We start from the raw sequence: 27649 nt of genomic DNA, 5'->3' as shown, positions 1-27649 counted from the left end.
TCCAGCAGCCCCTCAGCGTGTGTCCTGTGCTCGCTCTCCCAGGAGGGTGGGCATCTCCTTCGCCCCAGGCACCTCAGGCACTACCCCAGTCAGCCCTGCTGCCCTCAGTGAGGAGGCTATTGACCTCTGAGATCCCTCACTGTTGGGCAATCTACCATTGTGAATGCCATCCAGGGTGTAGAGAGGCATTTGCAACAAACAAATGCATACCTGGAGGGCATTCATTCTGGGCAGGCAGCCCAGCAGAGAGCATTTCAGGCTCTGGCCTCAGCACTGATGGCAGCCATTGTCCCTGTGTCCAGCCTCCCCCCTCCAACTTCCTCCACCCAGACCCAATCCCCTGTACCTCAGCCTATCCCAAGCACACCATCAGACCAGCATGCACACACATCAACACACAAGAGTGGACATGGCAAACATAAGCACCACACATCCCACAGGCACTCACACTAGCACCATACCTATGCAGACACAGCAACATCCACTGCCTCCACTGTGTCCCCCTCCTCCACGTCCTCCTCCTCCCTCCCTGTCTCGTCTCCACTCAAACCTGCATGCAATACATCCTCAGCCACTACCTCCATCACCAGCACGCCCATCTCCACACACCGCTCACGTGCACTTACCACCCCACTACCATTCACACATCCCCAGTGTCCTCTCCCAGTGTATCAGTGAGCCCTCCTCCCAAAGTACACAAACGCAGGCACACACCCACCCAATAGCCATCCACCTCACAACAGCCTCCGGCCCATGCACCTTCACCAAAATTCAGCAGACGTGCATCCCTACAACCACTACCTCTACCTCCACTCCCAAACCCCCTCCATCTTCCCATCCCAGTGTGTCTAAAAAAACTCTTCCTGGCTAACATTGACCTCTTCCCTACACCTCCCCTCCCCCCGTCCTTCACCTAGGGCCAGGCTTTCCAGCTCCCAGCCCAGCACCTCAGCCACCACATCCCCAGGCACAGTGGTGCCAGCAACTGCGGGGTCATGGAGTGCGCTACCTATCAGGGCTGCCAGTGTGCCATATAGCGAGGGCAAGGACATTCCGCCACCTGCCAAGGTGAAAAAGGCGCCACATCCCGGAGGGAGAAGCCGAAACCACCAGCCACCAAGGGCTCAGCAAAAACAAAAGGGGATAGTGGCAAGACAACTGCGGCACCATCAAAGGTGGGGAAGGGCCAAAAGTAGAAGAGCAGGTCAGGAGAGGGCATGGTGGCACCGACTGAGGGGTGTCACACCTTCTGTCCACGACCACGGCAACCTGTACGGTGGCGAGCACCGCTAGCTGCCCCACCACCACAACCACCACCTGCACCGCCACCTGCACCGCCACCTGCACCGCCCCCGGCACGTCTACAGCCTCAGCGACAGTCCCCAGCCTCTTCCCCAGTGGGCAGCCGTCTAAGGCTGCAAGAGACGTCCTGCTTTGTCCCTCAGCAGGTCCTGACCAATGCACCACCGCCAGCACCACCGCCACAGACACCGCCGCCAGCACCGCCGCCACGTACAACGCTGCAAGGACCGCTGCCACAGACACCGCCGCAAGCACCACCACCGGCCCGCGGCGTCCTCGGACACTGGCACCACCGCTGACATGGCTACCATCCCCAGTGGTCAGTCGTCTGAGGCTGGAGGAGAGTTCCTGGACCCTGGGCAGCTTCCATGAGGCATGACTTCCATCACTGTTTGCACCTGCAGGTGGAATGCGAAGCCGCAGCAGTGTGGGGTATGTCGCTGCCTCCTTGGCGTATCATGCTACCTGAACCTCACAAATCTCATGGCACGCACACCCAGGTGAGGGAATTGTACCGGCCACACTGCACGTGGAGCACTCTGGCACCATGCCCCCTCCAGAACCAGTGGAATATCACATCCACTACTTCAGTCCTTGGCAAGATGAAGCACTCTGGGCACCAGGCCCCCTCCAGAACCAGTAGAGATTGACATCCACTACCTCAGTCCTTGGCAGGATGGAGCACTCTGGGCACCAGGCCCCCTCCAGAACCAGTGGAGATTGACATCCACTACCTCAGTCCTTGGCAGGATGAAGCACTCTGGGCACCAGGCCCGCTCCAGAACCAGTGGAGACTGTTATTCACTTGAGAGACTGTGGCTTTGCACTCCCCAGGATAGAGCAGTGGGCAAACCACCCACTGGAGAGACTTGAGAGACTGTGGCTTTGCACTCCCCAGGATACAGCAGTGGGCATGGAGACCCCTCGTACAGTAGTGGCGTTGTGCGTTCATCAGGCTGAGGTGCCCCCCCTTCCTCTCCCCCTGGGGTGCCTGTGTATTTTCGATCTGACGCCCCAGCAGTGTTCTCTCCGTTTTGAGTCAGGTATCATGTGTGGGCTTCGCCCATGCATTTTGGGCCCAGTGGGCCACGGACAATGATTGGTACACTGTCTGGACTTGTGTAGTTGGTGTACATATTTGTATATACTGAATTTTGACTAATGGATTTTTAATGATTACATTCGTTACAATCATTTCCTTTTGTCCTTGCGTTCTTCCGGGGGGGGTATATGTAATGTTTATGCATGTATTTGTGTGTATGTTGTTGGGTGTGAGGGTGGGGGTGTTGCGTGTGTGTGTCACTCTCTTTCCTCCCCCCTCCCCTGTGCTGTAGGTGCAGTACTCACCGTAGTCGCCGCCGACGCCGTTCGTACTCCTGGTAGAAGAGGAGGTAAACCAACATGGGTAACACCTGAAGTTTAGGCTCCATGGCGTCCTGGTTTCTCGTTGGGTGTTGAGGGGTGAGTGTTTTCCCTTGTGTATACTGTTTCCGCCGTGCTTTTGATAGCATTGGTTCCGCCCCGGAAAAGGTGGCAGATAGGCGTCTTGAAATACTGTGGGAAGTACTTTGTCTTCCGCCTGTCTGTTGGCGGTTACGGCCGGGGTGTTTGTTTCTACCGCCGTGGCGGTCGGAGTGTTAAAGTGGCTGTCTATGTTGGCGGTTTCCACCCCAGTCATAATCCCATTTTTTTTCCGCCGGCCTCTTTGCGGTATTACCGCCGCTTTAACACCGACCGCCAGGGTTGTAATGAGGTTCTTAATATTTTAACATACTTGTCTGTGGCACCTTTATCTATTAATTGGAACTTCTGTGCATTTCTGAATCACCGGATTGGTGGATGATACAACACTACTCAATTGATTGATCTTTTGATTCCAATTGGACTTACTCATCTGCTTGGTTTAATTTTTGATAATAATGTTAAACATTTATTTTCTTTGACTTAGAGGCCTTTTCTTCTGATATGAGTTCATAAGATAGTTTTCCGGACTGCCATTATTAGTGTACTTCTCCTTTGTGTTGCTATATTTGGAAATTTAGGGTGTTTTTGTGACAATTAGGCCCAGGAGTGGAGCACCATCACATGGGAACAATATAGTTTGCAGTAAATTATACCACAACCGTTCTATAGTTGTTATTGTGAAGTGTGTTACACCATTACAGGAATCTACACCTGCTCAAGCAGATAACAACCCTCCTTTTGCAAATAAAGCACCTTTTGCTGTCTAAGTATGCAGATCATTTTGTCATCGAAAACAAGTAGAGCTACACAGAACAAGCTTCTCCAATGGTACAAATGTTGCATTAGGCAGTATCAACAACATCAGTTGTGCATTTAATGTTTTTCCTGACTTTCCACAGAATTACTGTTTCCTCTTTCTTCCAAAGTGAACAATTTTTGTTTCTTCCTCCATATATTCTGATATAATACTTCTGTTTTTCATAACTTGTGTTTTCCGTTTTCCACCTAAAAAAGACAAGCAAACGAATACACTTAAAAGTTACATACTGATCAATATTTGATAACAGTAATACATCACTATATACTCCTACGTTTTCTTTTTTACATTTTTCACCCACAATTACATAGTTATATGTACTGTACCACTAACTTCATATTCTTTTGTTGTGAAGAACTCAACACCCTCAACCAGTGCATATTTTTCACAATTAAATTATAGCATGCCATCAATATTGGTTCCATAACAGTTTATAAAGTAAAGCATTCCTCTATACACACCTTTCCTAACAATGAGCACAGTGACTTGCTCTAGGAACAGCAATATCTCCACTCAAACATCTCATAGGGGTGAAATATGTGTACAGTAATTTTCATAAAACACTAAGCCTTGTTATGTTATAATATTTATAGCGTGCATGGCTGCCCAAGGGCTTCCCAGCGATAAATAAGAAGCTACTGACCGTAGGAGGTGTGACTGAGGTAAAAATTATTGGGGGGGGAAGCCAAGCCTTCTGTTTTTTCCTGAAAGTGCATTTTGGATCCATCTGCCTTAACTAAAGAGGCATAGAGTTCCAAAGTTTGGGGACTAGGTAAAGGAAGGATCTCCCTCCCCAACTGGACTTACTAACTTTCGGGACACTCAGAAACTGCTAATGGGATGATCTTTGAGATCTGCTTGGGACATAGGAGGAAAAGAGGTTTCTGTTCTTCACGGAGCCCTTGTCATGAATGGCTTTATGCACCAGGCATAATGCTTTAAATGTGATTCTTGCATCAACCTGTAGCCACTGAATACTTCTTAAATCCTTCTTCACTGGTTCTCAGCTTTGGGATTTTGTGCAGTAGTCTGGTTGCTGTATTTTGGACCATCTGGAGTTTTTTCAAGATATATTTTGGAGAGACCTAAGAACAGTGAATTTCCATAATCTATTTGGGAGGCCACTAAGGATTAAATCACTGTCCTTTTGGACTTTTCTGTAATGAGATCCAATATTTTCTGAATTGTTCAGAGCGGCCCAAAGCAAGTTGCTGCAAATGTATTCACCTGGACTTCCTTGGTTAAAGACTGGTCCAGTCGCAATCCCAGACTCTTTATTGTGGAGCTGAGAACTGGAGGGTGTCCTATACATCTGGGACAACTGATCATGGGCTGAATAGGAGGATTTTTAACTCTGTCTTCTCCTCATTTAGTTTCAGACAACAGCTGGCCATCCAGTCTGCCACTTTCTCCAAACATGGCACTAGGAGGTGATTTCGCAAGTTGGGGCTGTTTACAAAAGAGATCACCAATTGAGTATCGTCCGCATATGAGACCAAGAATAGCCCAAATTCTTGTACTATCTTGGCAAGTGCATGCATATAGATGTTAAACATGGTGGGACTCAGAGAAGAGCCCTGAGGGACCCCACATTTTTACGGCATTATATCTGAAAAAACATATATTTTTCATTACCTGGATGGTCCTATTTTCCACAAAGGAGATAAGCCACTCCAAGGCGGTGTATTGGATCCCCACTTCTTTGAACCTTCCCACCAGGGTGATATATTCAACGGTGTCAAACGCCACACTTAGATCTAAAAGAAGAATGGCCTCAGGGCCTCCTGGGTCGAGTAATCCTCTAAGCACCTCCGTCACTACTAAGAGTGCTGATTCAGTGCTGTGCTGCGCACGGAAGCCCATTAGAGTGGGGTGTAACAGGTGGTAGTCTTCTAAAGAGCCTGAGAGTGTATGGTTCACATGCTTTTCCAGTAATTTCCCTTTCCCTGGTAATAGGGAAATAGGTTGATAGTTGCCTGGTATGGAAGGATCAAGATGAGCCTTCTTCAACAGCGGTCTTATCACTACGTGTTTCCACTTTTTTGGGACAGTCCCCATCCTTACTGATGAATTCATCAAAGTAACTATGGAGGGGAGAAGTACTTGCAGTCCCTTAGATAGCATGTTCAGAGGGAAAGGGTTTGTGGGGGATCCTGATTCAACTTTACTGATCAGTAAAGTTACATCAGGCTTCTTATTAACAGACTACATATTCTTTCTTTTATCTTTTCACAAACACTGTGGCCCTCATTATGACAATGGCGGTAAATCCCGTTTACCGCCGCGGTGATGGCCGCCAACATACCATCGCGGAGACGAACATCTGTTTGCCATATTATGACACACACACACCAAACCGACAGAACACTGCCACAAACACATATCCGTCAGACCAATGGTCAGAGTTAAAGTGTCAGTACCACCACCCATACCGTTACCCCAACAAAACAACGCCCACCACATTATGACTCGCAAATCACGACAGCGGACATTCAACGGTGGTAAACCATTGGCGGTACACACCGGCGCAGTCTGAATGGCCACCCAAATACAAACCACACAACATTGGCCCATGTTAAAAACACACACCTGACACTGATACACACACCATACCCACCCACCCACAGCATTATAAAACACACACCCACATTACCCAAAACCCTTTCCGAACACAAAAAATTGCCACAAGACAGACACGAATATCAAAGAGACAACTACACACACACACACACACACCACAAACACCCATTCATCCGTCAGTCACCCCACATCCAACACCCCTCCACATTACTCAACACCCTCTGCACATCACACACACCACACAACACAACACCCATGTCCCCACTAAGGTACCCCTGTTTCACTGATGAGGAGTTGCGGGTCATGGTGGAGGAAATAGTCAGGGTAGAGCCACAGCTGTTTGGAGCACAGGTACAGCAGATATCCATTGCAAGGAAGATGGAACTATGGCGGAGAATCGTGGACAAGGTGAACGCCATGGGACAGCATCCAAAAACAAGGGACGACATCAGGAAGAGGTGGAACGACCTACAGGGGAAGGTACGTTCCATTGCAGCAAGGCACCAGCTCGCCATACAGAGGACTGGAGGTGGACCCCCGCCTCCTTCCCCACAGCTCACAGCATGGGAGGAGCAAGTCTTGGCATTACTGCATCATGAGGGACTCACTGGAGTAGCTGGAGGACTGGACACTGGTGAGTCAACATTTACAACCTATCATTCCCCCATATCTGCATGCCATCTTACCGCCTCACCATGACTCCCATCACTCCACTCAATCCCACACAGTGCACCTACACATGTGACCAACCCCAATGCCAAGCCCTGCATGCCATACCAATGCATGGACAGCCCTCCGAGCCCTGCATGTACAACCATCACCAAAGCATGCACAGCACGGAATACTAACAATCACACAATACATCACCATACACAAACAAAGGTGGCAGGGCAACAGCAGCGATAGATGGGAAGCTAGGGATGTACAATATGTCACAGACATGAAGCATAATACATCACTTACATCCCCACAGGTGCCCCAGCCAATGTCAGCAGAGAGGAGGTGCCACAACAAACCAGTCCCCCAAAAGAAGATGCCCCCAGTGATGACAGTAACTCTGAACTTCAGGATCTGGATGAACTCCCTGGCCCATCAGGGGCCGCTGGTCGGTCGACAACTCCAGCCCACTCTCAGTCCACCACAAAGCCTCCCACCTCAGTATCCAACACCACAGCACCCACCCAACGTCCCTACACCTCTGTCCCAAGGACACGTCAATCAACAGTGTGCCCACGTGTACAGGGACCCCAGTCCACACCTCACACCCAGGACAATCAGGGTCCTGGGGTCAGTGGCAGTGGGCACACCGTTCAGGGGACACAAGCACAGGGGGACAGGGACACACGGAGGACAGGCCCAGGGAACTGACTCTCCAGGAGACATTCACTAATGTCCTGGGGGCTTACCAACAATCCCAGGACATGATGGGCCAGATCCTTACCTACATGCAGGAGACCAAGCGGCTGCAGGAGGAACACCATCAGGAGATCAGGAAGATTTACTGGCCCTCAACACCACCATGGTCTCAATAGCAGGGGTGCTGGCTGATATGGCCAACATCAAGAGGGAATGGACAGCACACCATCGAGCCCCTACCACTAGCCAGTCTACTGACCAGCCATCCACATCTTCTGCAGCTAGAGGACAGGAGGCCCTGCCACAGGACCCACAGGCCACCAACACTCCTCCACCTGCAGAAGGTGAACCGCCCCGCAAATGTTCCCTGTGAGCCAGAGAGAAGCCAGAGACACTTGCCAAGACCAAGACCACCGCCAGGAAATGAGACCCTCCTGAATGTCCCCCTTGTGTCCCACCCTGTCACATTGTCCACTTTGAACTGCCTTTGCTCCCCTTCCTATGGCCCCTTGGACACTGGGCTTGTGCTACAAACAGACTGGAACAATACCCTGGACTTACCTCTACCGTCACCCCATTCCATTGCACTTTTCCGTCTATAATTTGCACTAAAATAAACACCCTTGAACACAACTTGAGTGATAGTGTTTTATGTGATGAAAATGTGCAATAATGGAAACAGTCTCATCTTGTGCAAATGATCTGAACACTGTGATAGCATAGAAATAATGACCTGTAGCTTTCTCTAGTCATCCAATCAGTACACAGTTGTTATAACACCAACATCTGCGAAATGACAAGCCATAGGTGACAGTAAGTTGAGATGCAAAGGAAATGAATGCCATCCTGCTACAGACACACTGAAAACACCAATAGTCAGAGGAATGGTCAGTTGCACTGTCTCACCTGTGTGTCATTGGAGGTATTGACATTTAACTGATGTTCTGTTGACCACATCCTCATCCTCTACCTCCTCAACCTCACTGTCCTCAGGGTCTACTGTTGCCACAGGGGCATGTCCAGTCTTCTCCTCCTGCAGATAAGGCACATGTTGTCTGAGGGCCAGGTTGTGCAACATGCAATATGCCACCACTATCTGGCAGACCTTCTCAGGTGAGCAGCACAGGGATCCACCTGTCAGATGGAGGCATCTGAACCTGGCCTTCAGGAGGCCGAAGATACGTTCGATGAAACGCCTGGTTTGCCCATGTGCATCATTATACTGATTCTCAGCCCCTGTTATGGCATCCCTCACAAGCGTCAGGAGCCACGATAGGTTTGGGTAGCCAGAGTCACCTGCAAGCATTGAGGAACAAGCATTAGCCTTACACAATAATATGGGGTCAACACCAGAAGGCATACACTGACATACATTGGGTGGGGCACAGCCTCACCTATTAGCCACACTCTGTGCCTCTGTAGTTGTGCTATCACATTTGGGATGCTGCTATTCCTCAGGATGAAGGCGTCATGCACTGGCCCAGGATACTTGCCAGTGATGAGGGAGATATACTGGTCCGCCAGGTACACCATTAGCACATTGAGTGAGTGGAAACTCTTCAGATTCCTGAACACCTGTTCATTGTGGCGTGGGGGGACAAATACAATAATGTTGGGAATATGTCCATTGCATAGAATCCCGCTTTCACAGTGGCCAAATCGTCCGCCTGGGGGAAAGAAATGTAGCTGCACATTTTTTTGACCAAGGCAGACAAAACCCTTGCCAGCACTATTGAAAACATTGGATGTGACATTCCTGCTGCCAAGCCCACTGTCACTTGGAAAGAACCAGTTGCCAGGAAATGGAGCAGTGATAGAACTTGCACAAGAGGGGGGATCCCAGTGGGAGGACTGATAGCTGATATCAGATCAGGCTCCAATTAAGCACACAGCTCTGTGATAGTGGCCCTGTCCAGTCCATAGGTAAGTATTATGTGCCTGTCCTCCAGTGCAGCCAAGTCCATAGGGGGTCTGTACACAGGGTCTTGTCTCCTCCTCCGATTCATCCGCAGTAGGTATCTAAGGGACACAAGAGTGAGTAGGGTGTCACAATTTGAACAGTGGAACCACCACCTCAGTGTAAATAGAGCATTAGTGTGATGGGACAATGGGAATGGCAATGTATGTGCATTTTATAGTAATGACGCAGATCTCGACTATCTGAATGTTGTCCACCACCATAAAATGGCGACCGCCTGTCCTGTATGTAGGGACAGGTGGAAGTGAGGTAACTCCGCCGGTGTTGGCTGCTATGGCGGAAGGCGATCTTGCACCGCCGTGCTATTCCTCATTGGATAAATATGGGGCTCTATGGAGTACAGTGGCTAATGGGGATCACTGGCAGCAGTGACGGTGTGCACCGTCGCAGACATGACCGCCATTTTCTGTTTATAACCTCACTTGATTCCTGACTTTCCACAGGACAACACCTACACTGCGGGCCATATTTATACTTTTTGACGCAAAACTTTTGCGTCAAAAAAATTAGCGCCGACTAACGCCATTCTGAAGCGCCATGCGGGCGCCGTATTTATTGAATGGCGTTAGCCGGCGCTAGCAGACCGGCGCTGCCTGGTGTGCGTGGAAAAAAACCACGTACACCAGGCAGCGCCGGCGTTGGGGAAAATGGCGTTAGGGCGTCTTAAAATGGGGCAAGTCAGGTAGAGGCAAAAAAATCGCCTCCACCCGATTTGCGCCATTTTTAACGACGCCCAAACGCCATTTACATGACTCCTGTCTTAGTAAAGACAGGAGTCATGCCCCCTTGCCCAATGGCCATGCCCAGGGGACTTATGTCCCCTGGGCATGGTCATTGGGCATTGTGGCATGTAGGGGGGCACAAATCAGGCCCCCCTATGCCAAAATTTCTTTTTTTTAAAATAAAAAATTATACTTACCTGAACTTACCTGAATGTCCCTGGGATGGGTCCCTCCATCCTTGGGTGTCCTCCTGGGGTGGGCAAGGGTGGCAGGAGGGGTCCCTGGGGGCATGGGAGGGCAGCTGTGGGCTCATTTTGAGCCCACAGGTCCCTTAACGCCTGCCCTGACCCAGGCGTTAAAAAGAGGCGCAAATGCGGGGTTTTTTGCCCCGCCCACTCCTGGGCGTGATTTTTGCCCGGGAGTATAAATACGACGCATTTGCGTCGTAGTCATTTTTTTAGACGGGAACACCTACCTTGCATCTCATTAACGCAAGGAAGGCGTTCACGCAAAAAAATGAAGCTCATTCCTCATACTTTGGCGCTAGACGCGTCTAACGGCAAAGTATAAATATGGTGTTGTTTTTGCACCGAATTTGCGTCGAAAAAAACTACGCAAATTCGGCACAAACGGAGTATAAATATGCCCCTGCATGTGCTGCTGTGACCTGTGTCTGGATCCTGCCATGGCCCGTGTGACCGGGAAGAGGACCCCGGCCTTCACTTCGAAGGAGTTGGAGCACTTGGTGGATGGGGTCCTACCCCAGTATGGACAGCTGTATGGGCCTCCAGACCAACTGGTGAGTACACCTTGGGCATGATGCATGTGACAAGGTTGCATGGAGATGTGTATGCAAGCATCGTGTCATTTGAGGGGGTGATACGGCTAGTGTTAGTGTACATGGTGTGTGCCGGGTGATGTGTGTGCCAATGGAGATGAAAATGGGATTTGTGGGTCATATGTGTGACAGGCTGGATTGTATGTGTAATGGTGTACTCCTGTCTGTATTACCTCTGCAGGTCAGCGCCTATCAGAAAAAGGGATTGTGGCGTGACATCGCCAAGGACGTGCGGACCCTGGGGGTCTATGGCAGGCAGAGCACCCACTGTCGGAAACGGTTGGAGGACCTGAGATGCTGGGCCCGGAAGTTAGCGGAGGCCCAGCTGGGGATGGCCTCCCAATGAGGGAAGGGTGCCCGTTGGAACCTGGCCCCCCTGATGGCCTGCATACTGGCAGTTGCCTACCCAGAGCTGGATGGGAGCTTGAGGGCATCTCAGCAGCCACAAGGGGGTGAGTACAGTGGGTGCAACAACAATTATTGGTAGGTGGCATACTATCCTGGTGGTGGGTTTCAGTTAGTGGGTGCCCCTAATGCCAGGTCAGACATGGCAGTGTGGTCCAGCTCAAGGGAAATAGGTGAATTGCAAAATCTGGTAACCTAGCTAGGTTGCATTCCATGTCAGACAGGGCTTTGTGGGTCCCAGGAGGGGTGCAGTTGGCTGTGGTTGGCTCTCATCTTGCTGTGGCACCTAGCCAATTGAATGCCATTCTGGTGCATAGTGCACAATCCTGATGCCTGTGTGTGATGGTAAAGTGTATGCCAACTGTGGTGTTGGTGCTGTAATGGACCCAGTGCTCCCCTTTTCTCCCCCACTTTTTTTCCTCTGTTATCCTGTCCATGTGTGCATTAGCATTATCTGGCAGAACAGCAGGGGCACCAGCGACAGAGGGAGCTGCATCACACAGGACCCAGGAGGCAGAGTCCACCGACGCCAAGAGAGCCAGAGGGACGGAGGGTGAGGGGAGCACCACGGTGACAACACTGACTCTGATTCCTCCTCTGATGGAAGCTCCCTAGTGGTGGCGGACACCTCTGGGACCACCCAAGCTACAGGTACAGCTACCACCCCTGTAACAGTACCGCCCTCCCAGTAGCCCCCCACCGAGTTGCCCGCGTACCTGAGGTCCTGCCCCAGTGAGCTCTGCGGCCCTGAGTGAGGAGGCTATTGACCTCCTGAGAACCACCTCTGTAGGGCAGTCAACCATTGCGAATGTCATCCAGGGGCTGGCATCCCAGATGCAGCAATGCAATGCATTCCTTGAGGGCATACACGTTGTATTGGCCTCCTCTCTGATGGCAGCCAGAGTCCCTGTTTCTACCGTTCCCCCCTCCAACTACCACTTCCCAGTCTCCTCAACCCCAACCCATCCATTGCACACATACAGACAAGCATGCTCACAAAACATCACACAAGAGTGGCACAGACAAACACAGGCAGCACACTTCAGGCCACAAGCACTCACACAAACAACAGACAGTTGCACACACGACAACCTCCACTGCCTCCACTGTGTCCTCCTCCTCCTCCTCCCTCACAGTCACATCCGCACTCACACCTGCATGCACTACATCAACAGCCACGACCACCATCACCACACCAAGCAGCAGACACACCTCACTAGCAGACACCTCCACAACATCCATCCAGGGATCCCCTGTGTCCTCTCCTACCCTCTCTGCCCCCCCAAGAGACACAAACGCACGCTCTTAGACTCCCAACAGCCATCCACCTCACATCAGCTCACTGCCCATGCACCTGCACCCAAATCCATCAGACGTACACCTCCAACAACCACTGCCTCAACATCCACTACCATCCCTCCTCCCTCATCCCACCCCACCGTCCCTAAGAAGCTTTTCCTTGCCCAACTTGACCTCTTCCCTCCACCTCCACCCCCCGGTTCTGCCCGTAAGAGCAGGGTCCCAGCAACCCAGCCCAGCACCTCAGCCAAACAGTCTGCCACTGCTCCCATCAAATCAACAGCTGCTGGCATGAAGGGGCCCCAGAGTATGACGGCTGCCACTCCTACTGTGAGCACACCTCTGCCTCAGAAAAGGGAGGACTAGGGTGGTGAAACCCAAGGGACATGAGACAGGGACAGTGGAGGCACCTCCTAGTCGTGGAGGCAAGAAAGGGAAGGTTCCCACTCCACCACACAAACAAGGGAAGGATCACACTCCACCACCCAAGAAAGGGAAGAATCCCACTCCACCACCCAAAAAAGGGAAGGTTCCCACTCCACCAACAAAGAGAGGCAAGAGGCCCACTCCACCAGCAGTGGGCAAGGAGCCCTCACCTCCAGCAGAGACAGGCAGGGTTACACCTCCACCAGCAGTGGGCAAGGAGCCCTCATCTCCAGCAGAGACAGGCAGGGTAACACCTCCATCAGCAATGGGCAAGGAGCCCTCACCTCCAGCTGAGGGCATGTAGGCAACCCTCCAGGGACTGTTCTACAATTAGCACCCTCCAGAACCAGTGGACAAGTTCCCCACCTCAGAGACTGTGACCTTGCACTCCCCAGTAAAGAGAAATGGGCAAGGGGCCCTCTTCAGAATGAGTGGGCAAGTTCCCCATCTCAGAGACTGTGACCTTGCACTCCCCAGCAAAGAGAAATGGGCATGGAGCCCCTTCCAGAGCCAGTGGGCAAGTTCCCCACTTCAGCTGAGGTGCCCCCCCCGCACCCGTTCCCCCTGAGGTGCCTGCACAACATGATGCCTCTGCACAGTGTAATGCAGATATTGTCAGGAAACAAGTTGGGGCTTGGACTGTGCCCTGTGGCCATGTGGGCCTTTTGTACTTTGGACTGGCCATTGGCCCTTTCTGGACATTTACTCCTATTGTTTTTCACATAGACAATATGGTGGCTGTTAGCATCAAATTGCATTATTATGATGTGAGTCCTGTGACACTGGTTTTACTCTGCAGCTGGTTGTGTAGATGGTGTGTGTGCGAATGGTGTGTTGTGCGTGTATGTGTGTCACTCTCCTTTTCCTCCCTCCCTCCCTTGTGTGCTAGGTGGCTGTACTCACCGTTGTCATCTTTGTCAGCGTTCCAGGTGGAGCATGGGAAAAAGAGCATCGGGTAGTTCCGGTTCCATGGCGGCTGTGGTCTCCTCTGTGTCCCTGAATGTGAGTCTTTCGTCTTCTGTGCAGTGATTCCGCCAGGCTTTTGATGGCGTTGTTATCGCCCCAGAAATTGTGGTGGATTGCTATGTCATAATATGGTGGGTGGTACCTCGGCTTCCGCCTGGCTGTTGATGGCTGCCGCTGTGGTCAGTGGTGTTAACACCCTGGCGGTTGGTGTGGTACATTGGCTGTCTATGGGAGTTATCACCGCCATGGTCATAATTTGGCAGTAATTACAGCCAGCCTGTTGGCGATATTACCGCCACTTAAGTAGTCACCGCCATTGTCATAATGACCACCTGACTCTTTTACTTAGGACTAAAAACAGATTTAACATTTCATTTTTTTAACACAATGTCCATTTGGTGATATCTCTCTACATTCTAAACTCCACCTCTCCAAATCTATATAAAAAAACAGGCACCTATACGAGTAGCTTTTGGCTCACTACACCTTTATAAAACCAACAGTAGTGCACTTACTGACAGTCCTCAACAAAGTTCATCAAGTATACTTTTAATTGCCTGAACTGAGAGCAGTTTCCTGCATACAGCTGAAGACATCAGTCTGTCTCAGATCCAAACTCAGTCACCTCTGTTGAGAACAACTCCAACAGGCTCCCTTCTCCTCCAGATCACCAAGAACAATCTGAGCTATCTCTGGGTCTGTACCCAGTCATATGACAGCATTTCTTAAACCATGTAATAAAAATGGTAACTACTGTTTCAGCCTTGGCCCTTTTTAAAATTTACCTCATACGATCTTGTGAGACTCTCACGGGATCGTAAAACACCTTGTGGCAGGCCCAGCAATTTTCCCTGAGGTCTTGTGAGCCTCTCACGAGATCACGCATGTCAATGCAGAAAGCTTCGCTCCCTGGCGTCTGTGAGCTAATCTTGCAAGAATCTTGCGGGATGGCAACAAATTTCTAGGGAAATAGTAGTATGCGGATGGAGTATGTTTTCCACTGAAACCTATCTCTTACATGACAGTTGTGAGTAGTAGGGTGTGTGGAGAGACTGGCCTCTCCACACAGACCTCTGTCTCAGATGACAGATATACGTGGTATTATGTGTGGAGAGACTGGCCTCTCCACTGAGACCCCACTCTTGGACGATGGATGTGTATAGTAGGATGTGAGGGGAGACCGGCCTCTCCACACAGACCTCTGTCTCAGATGACAGCTTTACGTAATAGTGTGTATGGAAGGACTGGCCTCTCCAGTGAGACCCCTCTCTTGGGTAATGGGTGTGCGTAGCAGCGTGTGAGGAGAGATTGGACTCTTCCCTCACACCTCTCTCTTACATGAGAGGTGTGCGTAGTAGGGTGTCTACATGAACTGCCTTCTCTTTCCACACCTCTTTCTCACATAATAGGAGTGCGTAGTATGGTGTGTACTTTGACTGCCCTCTACTTCCAGATCTATCACTTGACAGGTTTGCATAGTAGGGTGTGTGGAGAGAGACTGCTTCTCCACTAAGTCCTCTCTCTCAGGTGACGAGTGTATGTACTAGGGTGTGTACATGGACTAGCCTCTCCTGTCAAACCTCACTCTCAAATGACAGGTGTGTGTGTTTGGGTGTGTACATGAACTAGCCTCTCCTGTCACAGCTTTCTCTCAGATGACACGTGTGCAGAGTATGGTGCGTGGAGCGAGACTGGCCCCACTGCTGAGCCCTCTCTCTTGGATGACAGGTGTGCATGTTATGGTGCGTGAAGCGAGACTGGCCCCTGCTGAGCCCTCTCTCTTGGATGACAGGTGTGCATGGTATGGTGTGTGGAGCGAGACTGGCCCCACTGCTGAGCCCTCTTTCTTGGATGCATGGTATGGTGCATGGAGCGAGACTGGCCCCACTGCTGAGCACTCTCTCTTGGATGACAGGTGTGCATGGTATGGTGCGTGGAGCGAGACTGGCCCCACTGCTGAGCCCTCTGTCTTGGATGACAGGTGTCCATGGTATGGTGCATGGAGCGAGACTGGCCCCAATGCTGAGCCCTCTCTCTTGAATGACAGGTGTGCATGGTATGGTGCGTGGAGCGAGACTGGTCCCACTGCTGAGCCCTCTCTCTTGGATGACAGGTGTGCATGGTATGGTGCGTGCAGCGAGACTGGCCCCTGCATAGCCCTCTCTCTTGGATGACAGGTGTCCATGGTATGGTGCGTGGAGCCAGACTGGCCCCTGCTTAGCCCTCTCTCTTGGATGACAGGTGTGCATGGTATGGTGCTTGGAGCGAGCCTGACCACTGCTGAGCCCTCTCTCTTGGATGACAGGTGTGCATGGTATGGTGCGTGGAGCGAGACTGGTCCCACTGCTGAGCCCTCTCTCTTGGATGACAGTTGTGCATGGTATGGTGCGTGCAGCGAGACTGGCTCCACTGCTGAGCCCTCTCTCTTGGATGACAGGTGTGCATGGTATGGTGCGTGGAGCGAGACTGGCCCCTGCTGAGCCCTCTCTCTTGGATGACAGGTGTGCATGGTATGGTGCGTGGAGTGAGACTGGCCCCTGCTAAGCCCTCTCTCTTGGATGACAGGTGTGCATGGTATGGTGCGTGGAGCGAGCCTGGCCCCACTGCTGAGCCCTCTCTCTTGGTTGACAGGTGTGAATGGTATGGTGCGTGGAGCGAGACTGGCCCCACTGCTGAGCCCTCTCTCTTGGATGACAGGTGTGCATGGTATGGTGCGTGGAGTCAGACTGGCCTCTGCTGAGCCCTCTCTCTTGGATGACAGGTGTGCATGGTATGGTGTGTGGAGCGAGACTTGCCCCACTGCTGAGCCCTCTCTCTTGGATGACAGGTGTGCATGGTATGGTGAGTGGAGCGAGACTGGCCCCACTGCTGAGCCCTCTCTCTTGGATGACAGGTGTGCACGGTATGGTGCGTGGAGCGAGACTGGCCCCTGCTGAGCCCTCTCTCTTGGATGACAGGTGTGCATGGTATGGTGCGTGGAGCGAGACTGGCTCCACTGCTGAGCCCTCTCTCTTGGATGACAGGTGTGCATGGTATGGTGCGTGGAGCAAGACTGGCCCCTGCTGAGCCCTCTCTTTTGGATGACAGGTGTGCATGGTATGGTGCATGGAGCGAGAAGCGAGACTGGCCCCACTGCTGAGCCCTCTCTCATGGATGCATGGTATGATGCGTGGAGCGAGACTGGCCCCACTGCTGAGCCCTCTCTCTTGGATGACAGGTGTGCATGGTATGGTGTGTGGAGCCAGACTGGCCCCACTGCTGAGCCCTCTCTCTTGGATGACGGGTGTGCATGGTATGGTGCGTGGAGCGAGACTGGCCCCTGCTTAGCCCTCTCTCTTGGATGACAGGTGTGCATGGTATGGGGCGTGGAGCGAGACTGGCTCCTGCTGAGCCCTCTCTCTTGGATGACAGGTGTGCATGGTATGGTGCGTGGAGCGAGACTGGCCCCACTGCTGAGCCCTCTCTCTTGGATGACAGGTGTGCATGGTATGGTGCGTGGAGCGAGACTGGCCCCTGCTGAGCCCTCTCTCTTGGATGACAGGTGTGCATGGTATGGTGCGTGGAGCGAGACTGGCTCCACTGCTGAGCCCTCTCTCTTGGATGACAGGTGTGCATGGTATGCTGTGTGGAGCGAGACTGGTCCCACTGCTGAGCCCTCACTCTTGGATGACAGGTGTGCATGGTATGGTACGTGGAGTGAGACTGGCCCCTGCTGAGCCCTCTCTCTTGGATGACAAGTGTGCAGAGTATGGTGCGTGGAGCGAGACTGGCCCCTGCTGAGCCCTCTCTCTTGGATGACAGGTGTGCATGGTATGGTGCGTGGAGTCAGACTGGCCTCTGCTGAGCCCTCTCTCTTGGATGACAGGTGTGCATGGTATGGTGCGTGGAGCGAGACTGGCCCCTGCTGAGCCCTCTCTCTTGGATGACAGGTCTGCATGGTATGGTGAGTGGAGTGAGACTGGCCCCTGCTGAGCCCTCTCTCTTGGATGACAAGTGTGCATAGTATGGTGTGTGGCGCGAGACTGGCCCCACTGCTGAGCCCTCTCTCTTGGATGACAGGTGTGCATGGTATGGTGCCTGGAGCGAGACTGGTCCCACTGCTGATCCCTCTCTCTTGGATGACAGGTGTGCATGGTATGGTGCGTGGAGCGAGACTGGTCCCACTGCTGAGCCCTCTCTCTTGGATGACAGGTGTGCATGGTATGGTGCGTGGAGCGAGACTGGCCCCTGCTGAGCCCTCTCTCTTGGATGACAGGTCTGCATGGTATGGTGAGTGGAGTGAGACTGGCCCCTGCTGAGCCCTCTCTCTTGGATGACAAGTGTGCATAGTATGGTGTGTGGCGCGAGACTGGCCCCACTGCTGAGCCCTCTCTCTTGGATGACAGGTGTGCATGGTATGGTGCCTGGAGCGAGACTGGTCCCACTGCTGAGCCCTCTCTCTTGGATGACAGGTGTGCATGGTATGGTGCGTGGAGCGAGACTGGTCCCACTGCTGAGCCCTCTCTCTTGGATGACAGGTGTGCATGGTATGGTGCATGGAGCGAGACTGGCCCCTGCTGAGCTCTCTCTCCTGGATGACAGGTGTGCATGGTATGGTGTGTGGAGCCAGACTGGCCCCTGCTGAGCCCTCTCTCTTGGATGACAGGTGTGCATGGTATGGTGCGTGGAACGAGACTGGCCCCTGCTGAGCCCTCTCTATTGGATGACAGGTGGGCATGGTATGATGTGTGGAGCGAGAGTGGCCCCACTGCTGAGCCCTCTCTCTTGGATGACAGGTGTGCATGGTATGGTGCGCGGAGAGAGAAGCGAGACTGGCCCCACTTCTGAGCCCTCTCTCTTGGATGACAGGTGTGCATGGTATGGTGCGTGGAGCGAGACTGGCTCGTGCTAAGCCCTCTCTCTTGGATGACAGGTGTGCATGGTATGGTGCGTGGAGCGAGACTGGCCCCACTGCTGAGCCCTCTCTCTTGGTTGACAGGTGTGCATGGTATGGTGCGTGGAGCGAGACTGGCCCCACTGCTGAGCCCTCTCTCTTGGATGACAGGTGTGCATGGTATGGTGCGTGGAGTCAGACTGGCCTCTGCTGAGCCCTCTCTCTTGGATGACAGGTGTGCATGGTATGATGTGTGGAGCGAGACTTGCCCCACTGCTGAGCCCTCTCTCTTGGATGACAGGTGTGCATGGTATGGTGAGTGGAGCGAGACTGGCCCCTGCTGAGCCCCCTCTCTTGGATGACAGGTGTGCATGGTATGGTGCGTGGAGCGAGACTGGCCCCTGCTGAGCCCTCTCTCTTTGATGACAGGTGTGCATGGTATGGTGCGTGGAGCGAGACTGGTCCCACTGCTGAGCCCTCACTCTTGGATGACAGGTGTACATGGTATGGTGCGTGGAGTGAGACTGGCCCCTGCTGAGCCCTCTCTTTTGGATGACAGGTGTGCATGGTATGGTGCATGGAGCGAGAAGCGAGACTGGCCCCACTGCTGAGCCCTCTCTCATGGATGCATGGTATGATGCGTGGAGCGAGACTGGCCCCACTGCTGAGCCCTCTCTCTTGGATGACAGGTGTGCATGGTATGGTGTGTGGAGCCAGACTGGCCCCACTGCTGAGCCCTCTCTCTTGGATGACAGGTGTGCATGGTATGGGGCGTGGAGCGAGACTGGCTCCTGCTGAGCCCTCTCTCTTGGATGACAGGTGTGCATGGTATGGTGCGTGGAGCGAGACTGGCCCCACTGCTGAGCCCTCTCTCTTGGATGACAGGTGTGCATGGTGTGGTGCGTGGAGCGAGACTGGCCCCTGCTGAGCCCTCTCTCTTGGATGACAAGTGTGCATGGTATGGTGCATGGAGCCAGACTGGCCCCTGCTGAGCCCTCTCTCTTGGATGACAGGTGTGCATGGTATGGTGCGTGTATCGAGACTGGCCCCTGCTGAGCCTTCTCTCTTGGATGACAGGTGTGCATGGTATGCTGTGTGGAGCAAGACTGGCCCCACTGCTGAGCCCTCTCTCTTGGATGACAGGTGTGCATGGTATGGTGCGTGGTCCGAGACTGGCCCCTGCTGAGCCCTCACTTTTGGATGACAGGTGTGCAGAGTACGGTGCGTGGAGCGAGACTGGCCCCTGCTGAGCCCTCTCTCTTGGATGACAGGTGTGCATGGTATGGTGCGTGGAGCGAGACTGGCCCCGGCTGAGCCCTCTGTCTTGGATGACAGGTGTGCATGGTATGGTTCATGGAGTGAGACTGGCGCCACTGCTGAGCCCTCTCTCTTGGATGACAGGTGTACATGTTATGGTGCGTGGAGCGAGACTGGCCCCTGCTAAGCCCTCTCTCTTGGATGACAGGTGTGCATGTTAGGGTGCGTGGAGCAAGACTGGCCCCTGCTGAGCCCTCTCTCTTGGATAACAGGTGTGCATGGTATGGTGCGTGGAGCGAGACTAGCCCCACTGCTGAGCCCTCACTCTTTAATGACAGGTGTGCAGAGTATGCTCTGGCCAGGGACTGTCCTCCCTGCTAACACCCCTCTCTCTGATAATGGTTGTGCCCACTAGGGTGTGGGAAGAGACTATGGCCCTCATTACGACCCTGGCGGTATAGAACCGCCAGGGCCGCGGCACGCGGGAGCACCGCCGACAGGCCGGCGGTGCCCCGCGGGGCATTCTGACCGCGGCGGCTTAGCCGCGGTCAGTAAAGGGAAACCGGCGGTCTCCCGCCGGTTTCCCGCTCCCCCAGGAATCCTCCAAGCCGGCGCAGCTTGCTGCGCCGGCTTGGGGATTCCAACTCCCCCTCCCGCCATCCAGTTCCTGGCGATTCTCCCGCCGGGAACCGGATGGCGGGAGGGGGAGTCGCGGGGCCCCTGGGGGCCCCTGCAGTGCCCATGCCAATGGCATGGGCACTACAGGGGCCCCCGTAAGAGGGCCCCTACAAGTATTTCACTGTCTTCTTGGCAGACAGTGAAATACGCGACGGGTGCAAATGCACCCGTCGCACCTTCCCACTCCGCCGGCTCTATTACGAGCCGGCATCCTCGTGGGAAGGGAGTTTTTCCCTGGGCTGGCGGGCGGTCTTTTGGAGAGTCGTAATGAGGGCCTATACCTTTCTAGTGGATCTTACAAAGCTGATTGACTTAAATAGTTGACTATGACAAACACCATCTCTAGTAATACTCCTTCCTGCAGAAGTGAGTGTGCACACTACAGTCAATGCAAACATCTACTCCTTTCTGCTGTTAATGATCCTGAGAGTGTCTCGCAAGATCGTAACTTTTTTGACATTTTTTGGAAAATAGCAATTAACCATCTACTCATCACAGTGCTTATCTCTTACACACGTCCTCTTAAAAACAATGACTACAATGTGCATTCTTACAAATGGAGTATCTTCAGAACTCATCTATCCATTTTTACTATTCATGATCCCTGGAGAGTCCCAAGATATCATAAAAATGTGTTAAAAACAATATACATTTTTTTCTTCACATAAGTTATCCCTTAGGCACCTCCTCTCTAAATCTAGGGGGACAGCATGCCCACCTGCTGCCCCCTAACATAGCTTTTTTATTTCATTTTCACACCTCCATTTCTTCACAGTCAACAGTAATGGCCGCCATTTCATTTCTAACATTTCAACAGCCAGCCAATCAGAGCGCTCGCTCTTGCAAGACTTGTGGGAGCCTCTCACTCGCATGAGGGAGTGGAGCCTCATGGGAAACACCGGCCTCTCTCCTTTCAAATTTGCGCTGTCACAGGAGGCTTCTGGAACTTTTGCGAGCCCAACTGTCCAAACATACAATTTCTCAAAAGCTACTGAACAAATTTACACCAGATCACAAAACGCACAATCTGAGGAGCAAGATTTAGCTTCCTGTCGAATTTGGGGTAATTCCATTCAGCGGTTTTTGCTGTAGCCACGTCTAAAGAGGTCTACAGCAAATGCCTGGAGATTTCACGTTTTGGGGCCCCCCATGAAGAAGCTGAGGTGGATGAACTCTATGTTTTTTTTTTTAAGTTTCATCGAGATTCGTCTAACGGAGCCAAAGTGACACACAAATGCACTTACACACTCACTCTTTCGCACCCACTGATCCTCATTCACAACTGTTGGTGTACAGGAGGCCCTGCTGTGAACTCCTGATGTACAGGCACTCAGTTTTAATAAGTAGGACTCAGTAGGCCCCTCTGGCCTCTTGACCGTGGTGCAACTGCATCTGTTGCACTATTGGCAGCTATGCCCTGGCACCCTCTGGCTCCCCCTCACAGTCTCCCCAGCATTCACTCATTCTATCTCACCCAAACTCCTTCAGTCACTTTCTCTCACTTTCACTTATTGATACTCACTCTCATTGATTCTCATTCACTGTCAATCTCATTGACACTTGAAAACACACTAAACTAACACCACGGTAACCCATTTACTTTCAGTCACCTGCAAATACATTCTCACACACATGCCACACTCAACTAACACACTCACTCAAGCCCATTCACTCTCAGTCTCTTGCAAATACACTCTCACACACATGCCACACTCAACTAACACTCACTCTCACTCCAGCACGTTTACTCTCAGTCGCTTGCAAATACATTCTCACACACATGCCACACTCAACTAACACACTCACTCACTCAAGCCCATTCACTCTCAGTCTCTTGCAAATACACTCTCACACACATGCCACACTCAACTAACACACTCACTCAAGCCCATTCACTCTCAGTCTCTTGCAAATACACTCTCACACACATGCCACACTCAACTAACACTCACTCTCACTCAAGCACGTTCACTCTCAGTCGCTTGCAAATACATTCTCACACACATGCCACACTCAACTAACACACTCACTCACTCAAGCCCATTCACTCTCAGTCTCGTGCAAATACACTCTCACACACATGCCACACTCAACTAACACTCACTCTCACTCAAGCCCATTCACTCTCAGTCTCTTTCAAATACACTCACACACATGCCACACTCAACTAACACACTCACTCACTCAAGCCCATTCACTCTCAGTCACTGGCAAATACATTCTCACACACATGCCACACTCAACTAACATTCACTCTCACTCAAGCATGTTCACTATCATTCTCTTGCAAATACACTCTCACACACATGCCACGCTCAACTAACACCCACTCTCACTCAAGCACGTTCACTCTCAGTCTCTTACAAATACACTCACACACACATGCCACACTCACCTAACACTCACTCTCACTCAAGCACGTTCACTCTCAGTCTCTTGCAAATACACTCTCACACACATGCCACATGCCACACTCAACTAACACACACTTTCACTCAAGCCCATTCACTCTCAGTCTCTTACAAATACACTCTCACACACATGCCACACTCAACTAACACACACTCTCACTCAAGCCCGTTCACTCTCAGTCTCTTACAAATACAGTCTCACACACATGCCACACTCACCTAACACACACTCTCACTCAAGCCCGTTCACTCTCAGTCTCTTACAAATACACTCTCACACACACGCCACACTCAACTAACACACTCACTCTCACTCAAGCCCATTCACTCTCAGTCTATTACAAATACACTCTCACACACATGCCACACTCAACTAACACTCACTCTCACTCAAGCCCGTTCACTCTCAGTCTCTTACAAATACACTCTCACACACACACCACACTCAACTAACACACTCACTCTCACTCAAGCCTGTTCACTCTCAGTCTCTTACAAATACACTCTCACACACACGCCACACTCAACTAACACTCACTCTCACTCAAGCACGTTCAGTCTGTCTCTTACAAATACATTCTCACACACATGCCACACTCAACTAACACACACTGTCACTCAAGCCCGTTGACTCTCAGTCTCTTACAAATACACTCTCACACACATGCCACACTCAACTAACACTCACTCTCACTCAAGCATGTTCACTCTCAGTCTCTTGCAAATACACTCTCACACACATTCCACACACAACTAACACTCACTCTCACTCAAGCACGTTCACTCTCAGTCTCTTGCAAATACAGTCTCACACACATGCCACACTCAACTAACACACACTCTCACTCAAGTCCATTCACTCTCATTCTCTTACAAATACACTCTCACACACATGCCATACTCAACTAACACACACTCTCACTCAAGCCCGTTCACTCTCAGTCTCTTACAAATACACTCTCACACAAATGCCACACTCATCTAACACTCACTCTCACTCAAGCACGTTCAGTCTGTCTCTTACAAATACATTCTCACACACATGCCACACTCAACTAACACACACTCTCACTCAAGCACGTTCACTCTCAGTCTCTTACAAATACACTCTCACACATTCCACGCTCAACTAACATACACTCTCACTCAAGCCCATTCGCTCTCAGCCTTTTCCAAATACTCTCTCACACACATGTCATACTCAACTAACACACACTCTCACTCAAGCCCATTCGCTCTCAGTCTCTTCCAAATACACTCTCACACCCATGCCACACTCAACTAACACACACTCTCACTCAAGCCCATTATCTCTTAGTCTCTTGCAAATACACTCTCACACACATGCCACACTCAACTAACACACACTCTCACTCAAGCCCATTCGCTCTCAGTCTCTTGCAAATACACTCTCACACACATGCCACAATCAACTAACACACACTCCCACTCAAGCCCATTCACTCTCAGTCTCTTACAAATACACTCTCACACACATGCCACATTCAACTAACACACACTCTCACTCAAGCCCATTCACTCTCAGTCTCTTGCAAATACACTCTCACACACATGCCACACTCAACTAACACACACTCTCACTCAAGCCCATTCACTCTCAGTCTCTTACAAATACACTCTCACACACATGCCACACTCAACTAACACACACTCTCACTCAAGCCTGTTCACTCTCAGTCTCTTACAAATACACTCTCACACACATGCCACACTCAACTAACACTCACTCTCACTCAAGCACATTCAGTCTGTCTCTTACAAATACATTCTCACACACATGCCACACTCAACTAACACACACTCTCACTCAAGCACGTTCACTCTCAGTCTCTTACAAATACACTCTCACACACATGCCACACTCAACTAACACACACTCTCACTCAAGCCCATTCACTCTCAGACTCTTGCAAATACACTCTCACACACATGCCACACTCAACTAACACACACTCTCACTCAAGCCCATTCACTCTCAGTCTCTTGCAAATACTCTCTCACACACACGCCACACTCAACTAACACTCACTCTCACTCAAGCACGCTCACTCTCAGTCTCTTACAAATACACTCTCACACACATGCCACACTCAACTAACACACTCACTCTCACTCAAGCCCGTTCACTCTCAGTCTCTTGCAAATACACTCTCAAACACATGCCACACCCAACTAACACACACTCTCACTCAAGCCTGTTCACTCTCAGTCTCTTACAAATACACTCTCACACACATGCCACACTCGACTAACACACTCACTCTCACTCAAGCCCATTCACTCTCAGTCTCTTACAAATACACTCTCGCACACATGCCACACTCAACTAACACACACTCTCACTCAAGCCCGTTCACTCTCAGTCTCTTACAAATACACTCTCACACACATGCCACACTCAACTAACACTCACTCTCACTCAAGCACATTCAGTCTGTCTCTTACAAATACATTCTCACACACATGCCACACTCAACTAACACACACTCTCACTCAAGCACGTTCACTCTCAGTCTCTTACAAATACACTCTCACACACATGCCACACTCAACTAACACACACTCTCACTCAAGCCCATTCACTCTCAGACTCTTGCAAATACACTCTCACACACATGCCACACTCAACTAACACACACTCTCACTCAAGCCCATTCACTATCAGTCTCTTGCAAATACTCTCTCACACACACGCCACACTCAACTAACACTCACTCTCACTCAAGCACGCTCACTCTCAGTCTCTTACAAATACACTCTCACACACATGCCACACTCAACTAACACACTCACTCTCACTCAAGCCCGTTCACTCTCAGTCTCTTGCAAATACACTCTCAAACACATGCCACACCCAACTAACACACACTCTCACTCAAGCCTGTTCACTCTCAGTCTCTTACAAATACACTCTCACACACATGCCACACTCGACTAACACACTCACTCTCACTCAAGCCCATTCACTCTCAGTCTCTTACAAATACACTCTCGCACACATGCCACACTCAACTAACACTCACTCTCACTCAAGCACGTTCACTCTCTCTTGGAAATACACTCTCACACACATGCCACACTCAACTAACACACACTCTCACTCAAGCCCATTCACTCTCAGTCTCTTACAAATAAATTCTCACACACATGCCACACTCAACTAACACACACTCTCACTCAAGACCGTTCACTCTCAGTCTCTTACAAATACACTCTCACACACATGCCACACTCAACTAACACACACTCTCACTCAAGCCCATCCACTCTCAGTCTCTTGCAAATACACTCTCACACACACGCCACACTCAACTAACACTCACTCTCACTCAAGCACGTTTACTCTCAGTCTCTTACAAATACACTCTCACACACATGCCACACTCAACTAACACACACTCTCACTCAAGCCCATTCACTCTCAGTCTCTTCCAAATACACTCTCACACACATGCCACACTCAACTAACACACACTCTCACTCAAGCCCATTCACTCTCAGTCTCTTTCAAATACACTCACACACATACCACACTCAACTAACACACACTCTCACTCAAGCCCATTCACTCTATTACAAATACACTCTCACACACATACACAGAGAAACAACACTGAATTGTTTTCATTTGCCTTGTCTTTGCTGCCAACTCTGAGGCTCCATGGCAGCAGCAGGACAAGACTCCAGTGCTGGGCATCATAACCAACCGGGCACGAATCCCAGCGAGGAGCCAATCAGAGCACAAAGGCCAGAAGTAGTAAGAAGTCCGGCCTCCATCCCTGACAGGACTGGAATCATAACCCGTGAGAAGCAGAGGCAGCGCATGAAATTCTATGGTGCTCTTTGTTGACCCTCCTTGGCCTCAGGGATGCACTGATGTGCGCCCTGACAGCCACCTTTTTAAAAGATATACTGTGCTACCTGAGGCATGTATGGTATGTCAGCTCAAACAAACTGATTGTGCCTGTGTGAGGGGATTGTAGTGGATTTACGCCCATCAGGCATGCACAATACAGACATCAGGCATACAGACATCAGGCATACAGACATGCACACTACAGACATCAGGCATACAGAGATGCACACTACAGACATCAGGCATACAGACATCAGGCATACAGAGATGCACACTACAGACATCAGGCATACAGACATGCACACTACAGACATCAGGCATACAGACATGCACACTACAGACATCAGGCATACAGACATCAGGCATACAGACATGCACACTACAGACATCAGGCATACAG

At 51.2% G+C, this 27649-nt stretch overlaps 1 long non-coding RNA gene across 1 annotated transcript in view; it reads right to left on the bottom strand.

Annotated features, from left to right (window-relative positions):
* Positions 1-3632: 3632 nt before the first annotated feature.
* Positions 3633-27649, bottom strand: part of LOC138258567 (uncharacterized) — a 279642-nt gene continuing 255625 nt past the window's right edge. The window contains exon 3 of the long non-coding RNA XR_011198420.1: positions 3633-3771. This is a non-coding gene — a long non-coding RNA (uncharacterized lncRNA). The remainder of the gene's footprint in view (positions 3772-27649) is intronic.

Source organism: Pleurodeles waltl, chromosome 9, assembly GCF_031143425.1.
Source record: "Pleurodeles waltl isolate 20211129_DDA chromosome 9, aPleWal1.hap1.20221129, whole genome shotgun sequence".
NCBI classification, from domain to species: domain Eukaryota; kingdom Metazoa; phylum Chordata; class Amphibia; order Caudata; family Salamandridae; genus Pleurodeles; species Pleurodeles waltl.
Note: the sequence above shows the minus strand (reverse complement) of the source record. Positions and strands in the feature narration are given on the sequence as shown.